The following is a 14,406-nucleotide window of genomic DNA, read 5'->3' on the forward strand; positions in this document are numbered from 1 at the left end:
TTACTTAAATACCATTTTATAGAAAACCACAAATGGTGAGAAATTTTGAATCGCATTGCTTAAATATCATTTTTAGAATACTTGTTTTTACTTCTAAACTTGTAATAACCCATTAACTTTAGCTCTCCTATCAAGGTGACTTGGATTGGCTCCTAAGATTTGAAGTAATTACATTTGCTTAAAACAAACAAGATTACAAAAATTTGACCTTTCTAGGCCAATCTACAAAGTAGCAGATCTTGGTCTAATTCCATGTATATGTCAGATAGGAACAAACAAATAAGATCTAGGCCAATCTACAAAGTGGTAGATATAGCTAATTTTGGTCTAACTTCATCAATGCAAAACTAATATAATATAAATTAAAATTGATGAACTATTTTATTTAGTAGAAAATAAATTTTAACAAATAAAAATATGGAAATTTTGTCTTTTTAAGCATTAGAAGTTAGAAACCAACCAACCAACTCTATTTAATTCTCCATTTATTTCTCTAGTAATGAATGTGATATCTCTTCATCTCAAATAGTTCATTTATATCTTACTATCGATGTAACTCTTGTACCCTCTTTTGGTGCAATTTCTAGTTTTACAATTGGTTTTAATTAACTTAGTTTGATTGTAAAAAACAAAAGTAGTTTTGATTAATAAAAGAAGGATAGGCCCGTATCATGGGGGAACTCTTTTCTTGTCAATCCTATCACAAACTTAACACTTTATCTAAAAGGGACACCTTTTCACTTGAATTGAGCCTAGAACTAGAGGAAACCAAGGCAAAATTAGGGGTGGCTTTAACCAGGTACTCTGTGGGGCCTAAACCCACAATCAAGGCCTCTATGCATTTATTTTTCTTCTCTATTTTTCTTGTTCCTGTGATCTGGGATAGTCTAGATAGCCTACAAGGAGGCATTATGCATATTGGCCTCATTCCTACAAGAAAGATTAGCCTCCTCAATTTTCTTCTCGAGGGCCTCCCGAGATCTCTTAATTTCTTCTAGCTCAATTTTGGTCCCAAACATTTTGAGTTTGACATCAAAATATTCAATCTTCCCATTCACCTTATCCCAATGCCCCATAAGGCCAACAAGGTCATTGGCAGATATCCGTACTCTTTCTTCATCTAAATCTTCCAACCAGGTATTAGCCCTAGCTTCAGCCTCATCTGCTGCCTTGAACCAATTAATTTTCCTAATAGTTACATTCATGTACCCAAATAGCCACTTTAACAAGTCACTCTGCCTTTGCACATCATCATATAGTCTCTTCACAATTTTAGTGAGGACTGTAACAAAACTTGGGGGCTTGGTATTTACAGAGGGGGCAAGGTTTGTGGGGAGAAGGCTAGGCTTAGCGTCAACATTAACATTAGTGGCAAGAGACCAATCTGAGCTCATGGTTTTAGAGGAATCCATTTTATCCAAGGAAATAGAATCAAAACCTGAGTCCTCAACAATCACCACATTCCTCTGTGTCTTAGGCTAGGTTTCCACATCATGGTCCTTTTTAGTGGCAACAATGGTTTTAGATTTGACCATACATGCAAGGTTATTTTTTGTGAGCATTTTTGAACTCGAGTGTGACACTTCACTATAATTGGAAGGGTTGATATGGACAATGAGATCAAAATATGAGTTGGGGTCATAAGTGGACCCAATATCGATAGTGGGGATCCCACTATAAGGGGTTAAGGCCAAATGGAAGTTATATAACCTACAGATGAGTCCCTTATGAAGAGGGGATTTACCCTTAACAGAAGATTTAGAAATAGATTGCGACAGAGAGGGAAAAACCTAGTAGGAAAAATTCATTCTTACCTCGTGGAAAAGGTGGTTCAACATGGGGAAGGGCCACCTCCTTCCAAAACACTCCCTTTCTTAATGGTTCCATTATCCCAGGATTGAATGAAAGCAGTAGAAAGTTTGGGATCATGGCCGGTCGTCCCCTCCACATAAGAGTCTATATTGCCCTGAATCACCTTACTCTAGAGCTCGACAACCACAGCACGGTGTGTACATTAAAAAGAACCTTTAAGTAACTGCCAGTTTGATGGAATCTGAATCCACTAACGTTACATTTGGAATCAATGAGTTGCGATGGTGGAAAATTAAATTCGGAATGGGTGAGTTGCGATAGTGTAAAACCAAACGTTACAATTATTCTCATTTCTTGTGATTGAATCTGTATTCATTTCCATTTACTTAAGATTGCCTGCGTATCCTGTATAGCCACTATCGTTAACTTACAAGTATTTATTAGCTTTTTTAAGCATACATGCCAACCAATTTATTAGTGACTATTATCTTAACTTATATAAATTCATTAAGATATCCTACAACGCTATTGTAATTTAATTAAATGAACAGTAAATATAGTAAATTTTTTAAAAATATTTGAAAATATAAATACTTCAACACACAGTAAGTAATGCTTTCAAAACAAGATAAATACAGTAAAAATCTTTTAAATATTTAAAAATATAAATGCCACAATGTATAAAACTTTCAAATCCAGATCTATTTAAGAAGCAAGAAATGATAGAACTAGAAAGAAGAATGAAAAATTTATGGCCTTCCCCATCATCTCTTCTCTGCAACTCAGAATATTTGATGTATTATGTGGAAGAAAGATTTAATCTATGAAAGTACCTATAGCATTGGAAGTTATCTTAATGTCCAGCTCTATTTTTATTTTAATTTTTTTTTCTTTTTTTATAAGAAAGTCCAAGACTAATTTTTTCTGTAACATAGCTCTGAACAGAGTCTTTATAAATTTATGAGCAAGAAATGAGAAGGGAATTAGACTTTTCTCTACTTACAGAAATAACATCCATAAGTATTATTATTTCCTATACAAGTGTATAGATTTATAATTTTGTTTTTTAAATATAACTTTTTTTTATTTATTAATTAGAAATAAGAGGGGAATATCATTAATGGATTGGTCTCTTTTATTTTTCTTTATTAATGATAAGAGGTTTATATTTTATGGATTGTAATTTTGTTTACAGATATCTTTATTGAACAGTCTTTATATATTTATATTTAAGAGTATTTTATGTAATATTTTATTAATAGAGTTGTAAATATTAATGTATATAGATTATTTTAAACTATCTTTTAAATGCTATAAGTTTTCAAATTAATTGACAACTTAATAACTTTAAGAAATAAGTTTGACCGTATTTTAGTTTATTACATTAAATAAATCAAGATTATAAGTAAATATAATACCATCAAAATAAATTAAGATTATTTATTTAATCTTTATACAATTTTGATAGTCTCTTAAGTCATATTAATATTATTTTGTTATCTTGATTTTTTTAATGATTTGCAAATAATATAATATATATAAGTACAATAAATCTAATACTTTACAGTTAATTTTTAATAATATTAAATTATATTAGCTAAATAACCATTTATCTAAAATAATCCAAGAAACTCATCTACATTGTTGATGCACATGGTTGATGCTTCATCAGTTCAAAGATTTTGAGAATACTTGCAAAATCCATTTTCTACCTACATTTTTTTGCATTCCGTGATATGTCATCTGTTATCCTGCAATGATCGCAATCTGTTTTTGCATATCATTGAATGATCGCATTCTATCATTTGCTTAAGAAGTTCGCATGATTAAATGATCTCATTCTATCATTTGCTTAAGCAATTCATATTCATTCCTCCATTCAATAAATTAGTTTTTCATTTTATGAAATAAAATTTTTAGGTTATTTTCTTCCTAAAAGCAAATTAGTTTAGTTTAGTTTTAGGTGGTTTTGCATTCACCTCTATTTTATCAAAATGTTTTCATTACTATAGAATCTTTAATCATTTGCTTTTTTGTTTTTTAATTTATTATAATAATGCTCAATGCATATATTTGAAATATAGAAGGTTATTCTTTTATTTTACAAATCAATATATAAAAGTAGAAAGTTTCAAAACTAGAAGACAATGCCCTCAAATGGATAGAAGAATGTCATTGTAGTTTGAAAAATAATATTTAAAGTAGAATATGTATATCTTATTTGGAAGACAATGCTGCCAATTAATATTTAAAAGTAGAATATTTATATCTTATGGAAGGCAATGCCGCCAAAAGGGTTTATATGGATGTAAATAAAAGTTTGCAAGTGAATATATACAAGTAAAATGATAATTACTTCTTATCTGGAAGGCAATTCCACTAGATGGATGTGATTGCAATTTTTTAAATAAATACATGAAAAAAAAAAAAATCTTAGTTCAATGACTTATTGTTAGCATCATAATCAATAATCTTTTCTCAACCATCAAATGCTCTCATCAAGCCCTTTGAGGATCTTGATGATCACAAAGTGTTAGATAATGAGGAAAGAAACTATATTTGGTTTATTAACTTCAAAATTTCTCCCATACCAGTTATGGTTTGACCAACGTTGAATTTTGAATCAAAGGAGCAAAGAAGACAATATCAAAGAGAATATCAAAGGGAGTATCGTAGACGGCAACGAGAACAAATGGCAGATGTTGAAAGAGAAGAACAAAGAATAAGGCACAATGAAACTAATAGACAAAGATCTGCTAGAAGAAGGGAAAAAGTAATAGTGCAACAATTGGAGATTGAAAACAAAGATGAAACAAATGTGAATAGAAACATGCGTTAATGAACATCAGAACAAAGCTCTCATTCTCAAAGACAAGAAAGATAACAAGTTGATCCTCAATCAAGTGAGAGATATAATCATCCATATCCTACAAATATAGAGTTGAATCTTCAAAATGAAAATTCAAGATCAATAGAACATGTACCAAAAACACAGCAACATGAAAGTCAAATGGATATGAATGTAGGTGTACAAGGTACATGACAAAACATGTCAAACCCAAATGGTATGCTTCAATCAGATTTTATAAGATTCCAAATGCAATATCGACTTCAATTAGATAAATTTAAAGCTCCAAACATGTGCTATGCTTGTCAAGAATCTTATCTTGGAATCAAAGTATATCACAACTCTGAAGGACCTATATGTAATAGATGTCGATAGGAGAGAGGAAATCTTAGATTTTCATTTTCAAATAATATGAATCTTGTTCCTCAACCAGAAGAGCTTGTGAAATTGACTCAAGTAGAAGAGATGTCAATTGCACATGTCAACCCAATACTGCAACTTACACATGCAACTGGTGGTTGAAATAAATACAATGGGTACACAATAAGTCTTCCAAAAAATGTAGAAGAATTTTTAAAAATTCTACCACATACAATAGAGCATTTGCCAATCATTATTGTTCGAAGAAGGGATCAACTTGGTACAAATTACAACTTTACAGTTAATAGGGCTCATGTGTATAAAGTGCTCAAATACAAAGTAGAGAATGACAAGTTTTACTCAAATGTTAGAATTGATGAAAATTCTCTCAATGATTTATCAAGGAGTTCTGATGAAAACATTTTCAACAAATTGAAGACAGTGCATATGGAATTTGATTCTGATGCAAACAAAGTCATATTTGTGGGTCTAGTCATGGAGATAGAAGAAGGTAATATAATTGACCATACAACATCAATGGTTGGAGGACCACCTAATGCCCAAATTGAAATGAAATTAATCCATGCATGGGTTAATAACCCTAATGCAAATTCAACATCATAATTGAATGGCCAGGTATTGGTGCATCTCCTATCAATGAATATGTCACATTGGGATTACTTGATATGAAATTTCCAACATTATTTCCTGATGGTAGATGTGACTAGTTAAAGCCACGCTTGAGGCAAGTGCATTTGCATGAATTTGTAAAGCATTTATTGTGGTATAGGGATCATCACTTTGGCCAACATCCAAGAGTCAGATATTTTATAATGAATATGATAACGAGACATTGTGCATAAAATTCATCTGCAGTGTTGGTAAAAAGAAGTTTTCAAGACATCCCAATCACTATCAATGAGTTGTGTCAGCATATGGAAAACATGCCACACAATAATTTGGTAGATAGGTTGATGCAGTTTGGAATAGATTTGAAGGGTACAAGGTCATATTGGACTAAAAGTCATGTAGAATTGACATACATGCTTCATCAAATTGATTCTCTTACAATATTCTTCACATTAAGTGCAACAGATGTGTATTAGCTTGATTTGGATGCACTAATTCCAGGAACAACACCAACAACTCAACATGAAGCTCAGAATTGGAGAAGATAAAATTTTATCAACTATCCTCATATAGTTGCACATTACATGCACCTAATAAATTCATTATTCAGAAAAGAAATTCTAGAAAAAGGAATGAATGTTAAATATTATTGGTCTAGATATGAGTGGCAACATAGGGGGTCACCACATGTGCATGGATTGATGGAGCACCCAATATGGATAATATTGACTGGTCAAATGAAGAGGAACTAAAAAGTGCTAAGAGATATTTTCATTCCATAATCCATGCATGGAATCTTAGAGAAGATCCTCATCAATGAAACATATATGCATGTTTATAAACATTTCAACATATATATCTTACACTAGATATTAAATATATTATATAGCTTATCATATAACTAATATAGTAATTTTTGCTTTTATCAATTGTAGGCATTCCAAAATTTTGCTCAACATCCTTGCCTCAAAAATACAACAAATCTTTTAGAGATAGATATTGACCTTGATTATGAAGAAATACTAAACTATGTAGAACGACACACAATTCGTAAGGAGATTGCATGCCTACAAAAAAAAAAGAGGAGGGATGGTTTGCAGGTAGTTTTTAAATCAAATAGTATTTGTATATCAATAAATTATATATTGACTACTTAAATATGTAAATAAAATACTCAACTTTTTCATAATGATTATAGGTACAATGCTCCTTGGTCATTGAACTTGAGGGGATCTAGACTATATGAGGACATACAAACAAGTGAATTTTTTTTTCTACCAAAAAGAAATGATGATAGAGTGAATTCACATAATCACCACATACTGCAATTATGGAGAGCAAAAATAGACTGGAAACTTGTTCTTTGCAAGCATGCAGTAATCAAATGCATTGCAAATTATGCAACAAAAGCTGAGAAAAGTTCATAAACATATCAACAGATGTCGATGCGTTTCTCAAACATGGAAAATCTTGATGACTTGGTTGCACAAGCATATGGAAGGCTTTTTTGATAGAAACAATTATAGAAAGAGACATTGGAGCTCAAGAAATGTGCCACATGTTGTTAGAACTTCCATTGATGGAGAGTAGTAGAAGATTTATTAATCTAAATGTGCCACATGAAGTGTTTAGACCTATATCAGGAAATAATGAGGAGAATGATGGTGAACAAACAAAATCTTTAATTGACGGATATAGAACAAGGCCTCTTTCTATGGAAGGTGTCACATTGATTAATGCAGCTAGGTCATGGATATACAATCCTAAAAGAAGAGGAGACAACAAATGTGGGCCAATATAAAGAGCAACTATTGTTAGAGTTTTTCCTAGGTTTTTAAACATTCCTTCATGTGATTCAGATAAATGGATTGACTTTTTTTTGTCAAATTTATTATTGTACAAACCATTCTGTGGTATTGAAAGAGATATTGGTCATGATAATGACTCCATAAAAGAAATGTTGGAAACAATTATTTATAATCCTTAGCATGTGCAAAGAATTGGAACTACAAAAAATGAAGAAACTAGACCTATTCAGGAAAATACCATAGAGCATGAATGGGAGATTATATCTAGATTGCATCATGGTCAACATATGCAACTTTCTAAAATAGATATGTTGGGGAGAAGAGATATTGATAGAAACAAAAATTGTTCTAATGAATATCAAGGTGGAGAGTAAACAGTTGGAGAAATCAATTTCATAAACAAAATGAAGGAGCATAGATGTCTCATATTTAATGATATACCATAATGCATCAACCACACAACCCTTAGTGACAAACAACAAAAAACCATCAACATAATTATGACACATTACCATATCAATCAAGTAGGAATGCCTTTGTTGATGATAATTCAAGGAACAACAGGCACAAGAAAGTCATATTTAATTGGTACTATTATTCAGTCTTTTCAAAATGTAGAAATGTCATATCATTCTCCCACTCTACTACTTGCACCAACATGAGTTGCAACCTTCAATATAGGAGCCTCTACTATTCATTCAAAAATGAGAATCCCAATAAGAGATTTTGCCCAACTAGAAGGAACAAGGCTTACAAGTTTTCAAGAATAAATGACACATATCAAGTATATTTTGATTGATGAAATGAGATTTATTGGTCAAAACATGTTGGAAAATATAGCTTCTCGACTCAGACAAGCATTTCAACAAAGTGCCGACATAAGCTTTGCAGATATACCTTCAATAATTACTAATGAAACCAACTATTTTTTATAATATTTAATTTAACTCATATGAATTACATTGATATAATATCAGTATATATAATTTTAAATAATTTTTATTGATTATCTTTTAGGTATATCTATGATATTGGCAGGAGATTTGGGTCAGTTGCCTCTAGTAAATGATAGACCACCATATGATAGCAATAGAAGGGCAAAGTTATTGTGACAAGAATTCAAAACTGTGATTATTTTAGACAAAGTATTCAGACAAGTTGGAGAAAACATTCAACAATAAATATTTCGTCAACTTTTGAGAAATCTAAGAGATGCAAACCCAAAAATTGATGACTGGAAATTACTTATGATGAGGAACCCTATTAGATTAGATGTTGCAAGCAATTAAGAGTTTGATAATGTTATCCATTTGTTCTCTACAAATGACAATGCCCATAATCATAACAAGAGAATGTTATATTCATTGGAGCGCCATGTTGCACGTAGTGTTGCAACAAAAAAAGGTAATGTTAATGCAATAGAAGATTGTTCAAATGATGAACTTGATCTAGAGTTATTGATCAGTAATAATTCAAGGGTGATGTTGACTTGAAATATTTGGATAGACGCAAGTCTGGTAAATAGAGCTTTGGGGTATATTCGAAAGATTGTTTATAAACCAGGAAGTGTTCCACCTGAACCACCTACATATGTGATGGTTGAATTTGATAATTATTGTAGAATACCCTTTGAAGATTATCATCCAAATATAATTCTAATAACACCAATACAGAGGGCTAGGACACTTCAATTACCATTAATATTGGCCTTGACATTAACAATACATAAATCTCAAGGCTTAACTCTTTCAAAAGCCACAATTGATATACGATCAAGAGAAATAACATGTTTGACATTTGTGGTAGTATCATATGTAAGGTCTCTAGAAGGTCTCAAAATAATGCCGCCATTCACATACGATTGTTATGAAAAGATGAAAAATGACAAACAAATTTTCAAGTGGAAGGTTGAAGAAAATAGACTACAATTTATAGAAGATAATTGATCTAATATATTTCTCTTCAAATATGACAATTAAATAACATATTATCTATTTTTGATATTTTAAAAGTAGCCAAAACTAGCGGATTGGCCCAAATACAGTCAAGATAACAACAGACAAGCAACTATTAGCAGAGAAACAACAAAGTCATAGTCTCCTAAACTTTCCTCTATCAAAAAATTTAAACATACTACGCATATTAACAAAATATATAAAAGTCTTTGTTAAAATATCCCACACAAGGCAAAATATAACAAAGTCTAGGATTGACCAGCAACCATAACTATAGGCCGTAAAACCTTGAGGGCCATTCAAAAAATAAAAAAACCTCCCCATAGCAAACAAAATTAATTCTTTTTGCAATGGCTCCTCTTGGGAAGGAGATTCCTAGCCCACTCTTTGGTGAGGTCATTGTAGTCCTCTTCTTTCTTTTTCCTTTGTGGGTGTTTTCCTTCATGAGATAAAGAGTGGTCTCCAAGTTATGCATGACATTCAATGTGAACTTGGAGACATCATGTAGCTTTTTCTCCATGACATCCACTCTACTGGAAATTTCCTGCAATTTCTCGTTCATGTCATCCACTTTCTTCTCCAAATCCAACAACTTTCCCTCAGCTTCCTCCTTGATGCTTCTCGCTTCCTCCACCACCACCATTTTTTCAAACTTGAGGGTAGGGGATGGGGATTGGCTCAGTGTTTGGGTACACCATATGGGTTCATAGAATTTTTAGGACTCTCAGAGACATGAGTGGAGCTCACAGAATTAGGGGTTGAGGTGGAATGAGATGGGGCCCCATTACTAGAGGGGTTGGTATTCCCTGTATCGTGAGATGAGGAGGGGTCCTTTAGGAGTTTCTCATGGGGTTTGGATGCCAGTCTCATAGAGCGATAGGGAGTGTTGGCTTTGTTAGTAATCTAGACATCAGAGTTGATTTGCTGGATTCTCACTTTCTTGGATTCGAAGGGTTTTCATGGGATGAGGAGGTGTCCTTCAAGGGTTTCTCATGGGGTTTGGATGCCAGTCTCATAGAGTGATGGGGAGTGTTGGCTTCATTAGTAATCTAGACATCGGAGTCGATTTTCTAGATTCTCACTTTCTTGGATTCGAAGGGTTTTAAATCCTCTAAATGACCAGCACATTTTTATTTTTCTTGCTAGAGGAGCCAGGTTCGAGCAAGAGAGAAGGGATTATTTAAGGTTTGACAACATCCATGGGCGAAGACTGGCAATCAAGCACATTTTGGACCAAAATCGTGCAGGGATGACAGAGAGCCCGTTGGCATATGTGCAGAGTATGATGACATGATGATATTGTATGTTGTCATTGATGTCAATATGCTAAAGAGTGAACCAGTATATTGAAGATAAGCAACTCGCAAAGTGAACCGGTATGATGTTGTGAATGGGTATATGTGAAAAATTGAAGCGATATGTTTGTCCAAGTGAACCGGTATATGGAATGTTTTCTATCAAGGTTTAATATGGTATGACTACCGGTTGGTAGTCTCAACTTCAGGGTTTCTAGTTGAAGTGTTTCAAACCTATGTGATTCAATCGATGACATCGTGTGATCAGTTAGCATTGTTATGGAGATTAGATCATGTTGCCACATCAACCTTGTGCGCATGAAGGATCTTGCATGAAAGAGATTGATCCTATCTACCTCGAGAATGTGCGATGTCTCTACAAATGGTGGAGAATGCATGATGGGTTATCGCCTCCAAGAAGCGGTGAAGAACGAATGATGGAGAACGTCTTGAGATCTATTCAAGACCGTTTTATTCAATGCAAAGTGTTCAATGATCAGGAATGAACTGACTGAATTGCTCAACCTAAATGTTTAGGGTTTAGGGTTTATGATACCGACCTATCTGTTTCCTATAAGCTCGATGTTGTGTTTCATGTAGAGGTTGTTGGAAAATGTTGTGTGTGTATCTAAGTGCAGAGATACGTGATTCTTGCACGACCAGATAAGAGAATTGATACTTGCAGAGTGTGTGTGCAGAAGGAAGGAACTAAAGCGGATCTGCATTGGCATTGAGTGTTGTTACCAGATCATTGTAATACCTGTTGATCTCTAACCACTTCAACAGTTGGAAAATCCCCTAACAGGGTAGCCTTAACTAGCTTGCTGTAAATCCTTTAACAGGGTGACTCAAAGCCATTGAGTTCATAAAATCGTCTAACAAGGTAACCTTTAACAGGGTTTAACCCTTAATCAGATATTCTAGCCATCCCTTAACCGGGCGATCCCTAACAAGATCGGTTCGTAACAGAACTTGTTGTAATAGTTTTTAACCAGACTGGGCTCGTAAAAGAAATGGACTTCTAAAGAGTTCAAGAACAGCTTGTGGGTATTCATCCTCACCGTGGTTTTTCCCAGTTGGGTTTCCACGTGAAAATAATGTGTGTCATGTGTGATTCCTTTTCATGTGATGCTTTGTTATTTTCTGTCAAGTGGTGAATCATGTTGAACTAGCAAGTTATTATATTTCTGATGGTAGATTACCTATTTATGCATAAGGATAAAGTGGAAATGAGAGAGTAGGTTGTATGAAAAGCTAAGTGTTGTTGGTTTATGTCTTTCACAGTCTCATTGTGTTTAACCGGTAGTAATATGGTTTTGACTGGTGTTAGTGATTGCTAGTCAAGTTCACTGTTTGCAGTCAAACCGGTTCAGGAAAAGTTTTTGTGCCTATACTGATTCACCCCCCCCTCTTAGTACCAGTTTGGTACTCACTGTTCATCATTGAGTTATCAATTGGTATCAGAGTGTCCTCGAGGTCCTCTGTGTTGTAAGCTTAACCGCCTGAGGAAAAGATCCTATTCTAATGATGAAGAGGGAAGGTCCAAAGTTGAACAAAGATAACTTTAAAATATGGAAGGACAGAATGAAGATATACATCAGAAGCATGGGTGCTCAACACTGGAGCTATGTTGAGAATACTTATGTTATTCCTACCGGTACTCTCACTGATGATCAAAAGAGAGAGATCCAGGAGAATGGGCAAGTCATGGAAGCCCTAATCAACAATTTATCTGACATTGAGTTTATTGATGTCTAGGATAAAGAGAATACCAAAGAAGTATGGGATACTCTTGAGAATATCTATGGCGGTGATGAGCATGTGAAACAAGCTAAGGAAGAAAGCCTTAGAGGAAATTTTGAAGACATGTAGATGATTGAAGGAGAGACCATTCAACAATATGGAATAAGAATCAAAACTGTTGTTGGAGACATCGAGAGTGCAGGAGGCAAAATTGATGATTCCACTATTGTTAGCAAAGTCTTAAGGTCCTTATTACTGGTCTATGCAATAAGGGTTGCTGCTATTCAGGAGTTGAGGTCAATAGACAAGACTAAGGTATCGCTAGACTCCATCATTGCAAAGTTGACAGCCTATGAGCTAAATAGTTTTAATGGTAGTATCCAGAAGACTGAATCAGCCTTTAGAGCATCTGCTGCACCATCTAGAAAAGGAAAAGAAGCAAGCACCAGTGGTGAACCAAGACAGAGTAGAGAAATGGATGATGAGGAGATCCTGATGGAATTTGAAGCTCTTCTTGCCAACAAACTTCCTAAGGGAACCGGTAAATACAAAGGTAAGCTCCCTTTGAAATGCTTTTCTTGTAACCGGATAAGACACATTGCTATAAACTGTCCTAATGGTGATAGCAAGGACAAACTAGAAAAGTTCAAGAAGTTCAAAGGAAGAAACTGGAGAAACTTTTTTGTAGTAGTTGATGAAGGTGTCATTGATGAGGAATCAGAAGATGAAGAGAATGAAGATATTTTGTTTGTTGCAGTCAAGGAAGATGTGTCAGACAAGAAGGCTCTTGTCTCCCACTTTGATCATTCCAATGAGTGGATTATTGACGGTGGCTGTTCTCACCATATGACTGGTGACCAGAGCAAGTTTCTATCTCTGGAAGAGTATGATGGTGGTGTGGTTCATTTTGGTAATGATGCACCATGTATGGTCAAAGGCAGAGGGTCTATCTCTCTGAATGGAAAGAGTAGTGCTGACAATGTGTATTGGGTGGAAGGTCTCAGACACAAGCTTTTGAGTGTTGCCTAGCTGAATGATAGTGGACTCACTCTGGAATTCAAAAATGGAGTGTCCAAAATCAAAGGAAATAATGGTGAACTAATGGCCACTGGTATGTAGACCAAAGGTAACCTATTTCAACTAAATGCAAATGTCAGTACATGTCTTATGGCTAGGTTTGATGATAGCTGGATATGGCATAGAAGACTCTACCATGTTAACTTTGATAACATTATGAAGGCCAGTAAGATCAAGGCAGTTAGAGGATTGTTGGTGCTGAGCAAACTAGAAAATCCTTTGTGCAGAGAGTGTCAACTGGGGAAAATGTCTTCCTCAACCTTCAAAGGTAAATCTTTCAATACAGACAATTTACTTGATCTTGTGCATACTGATTTGTGTGGTCCTATGAAAACTAGGAGTGTGCAGGGAGATAGGTATTTTATGATTCTTACAGATGATTCCTCAAGAATGATGTGGGTCACATTCCTAAAGGACAAGTCTGAAGCATTTGTAAAGTTCAAAGCTTTCAGAGCACTGGTAGAAAAGGAAAGCGGTAGAAGAATCAAATGCCTTAGAATTGATCAAGGAGGGGACTTCACTTTCGGCGAATTCAACAAAAACTATGAAGAGAATGGCATCAAGAGGCAACTGTCTACCCCCCAAACCCCACAGTAGAATGGTTTAGCAGAGAGGAACAATCGGACTATGGTTGAAGCGGCTAGAACTATGTTGATCCAAGGAAAGGTTGCTCACACCTTTTAGAGAGAAGTGGTGAGCACTGCAGTCTACACAATGACCTGGGTACTCATCAAGAAAGGTAAGGATAAGACTCCTTATGAGTATTGGACAAGTAAGACACTAGTGGTAAGCTACTTTAGAGTGTTACGTAGAAAATGTTATATCAAGAGGAGCGAACATCAGAGCAAGTTCGATGCAAAATGTGATAAGGGAATATT

This window comes from Cryptomeria japonica, chromosome 11, assembly GCF_030272615.1.
Source record: "Cryptomeria japonica chromosome 11, Sugi_1.0, whole genome shotgun sequence".
NCBI lineage: Eukaryota > Viridiplantae > Streptophyta > Pinopsida > Cupressales > Cupressaceae > Cryptomeria > Cryptomeria japonica.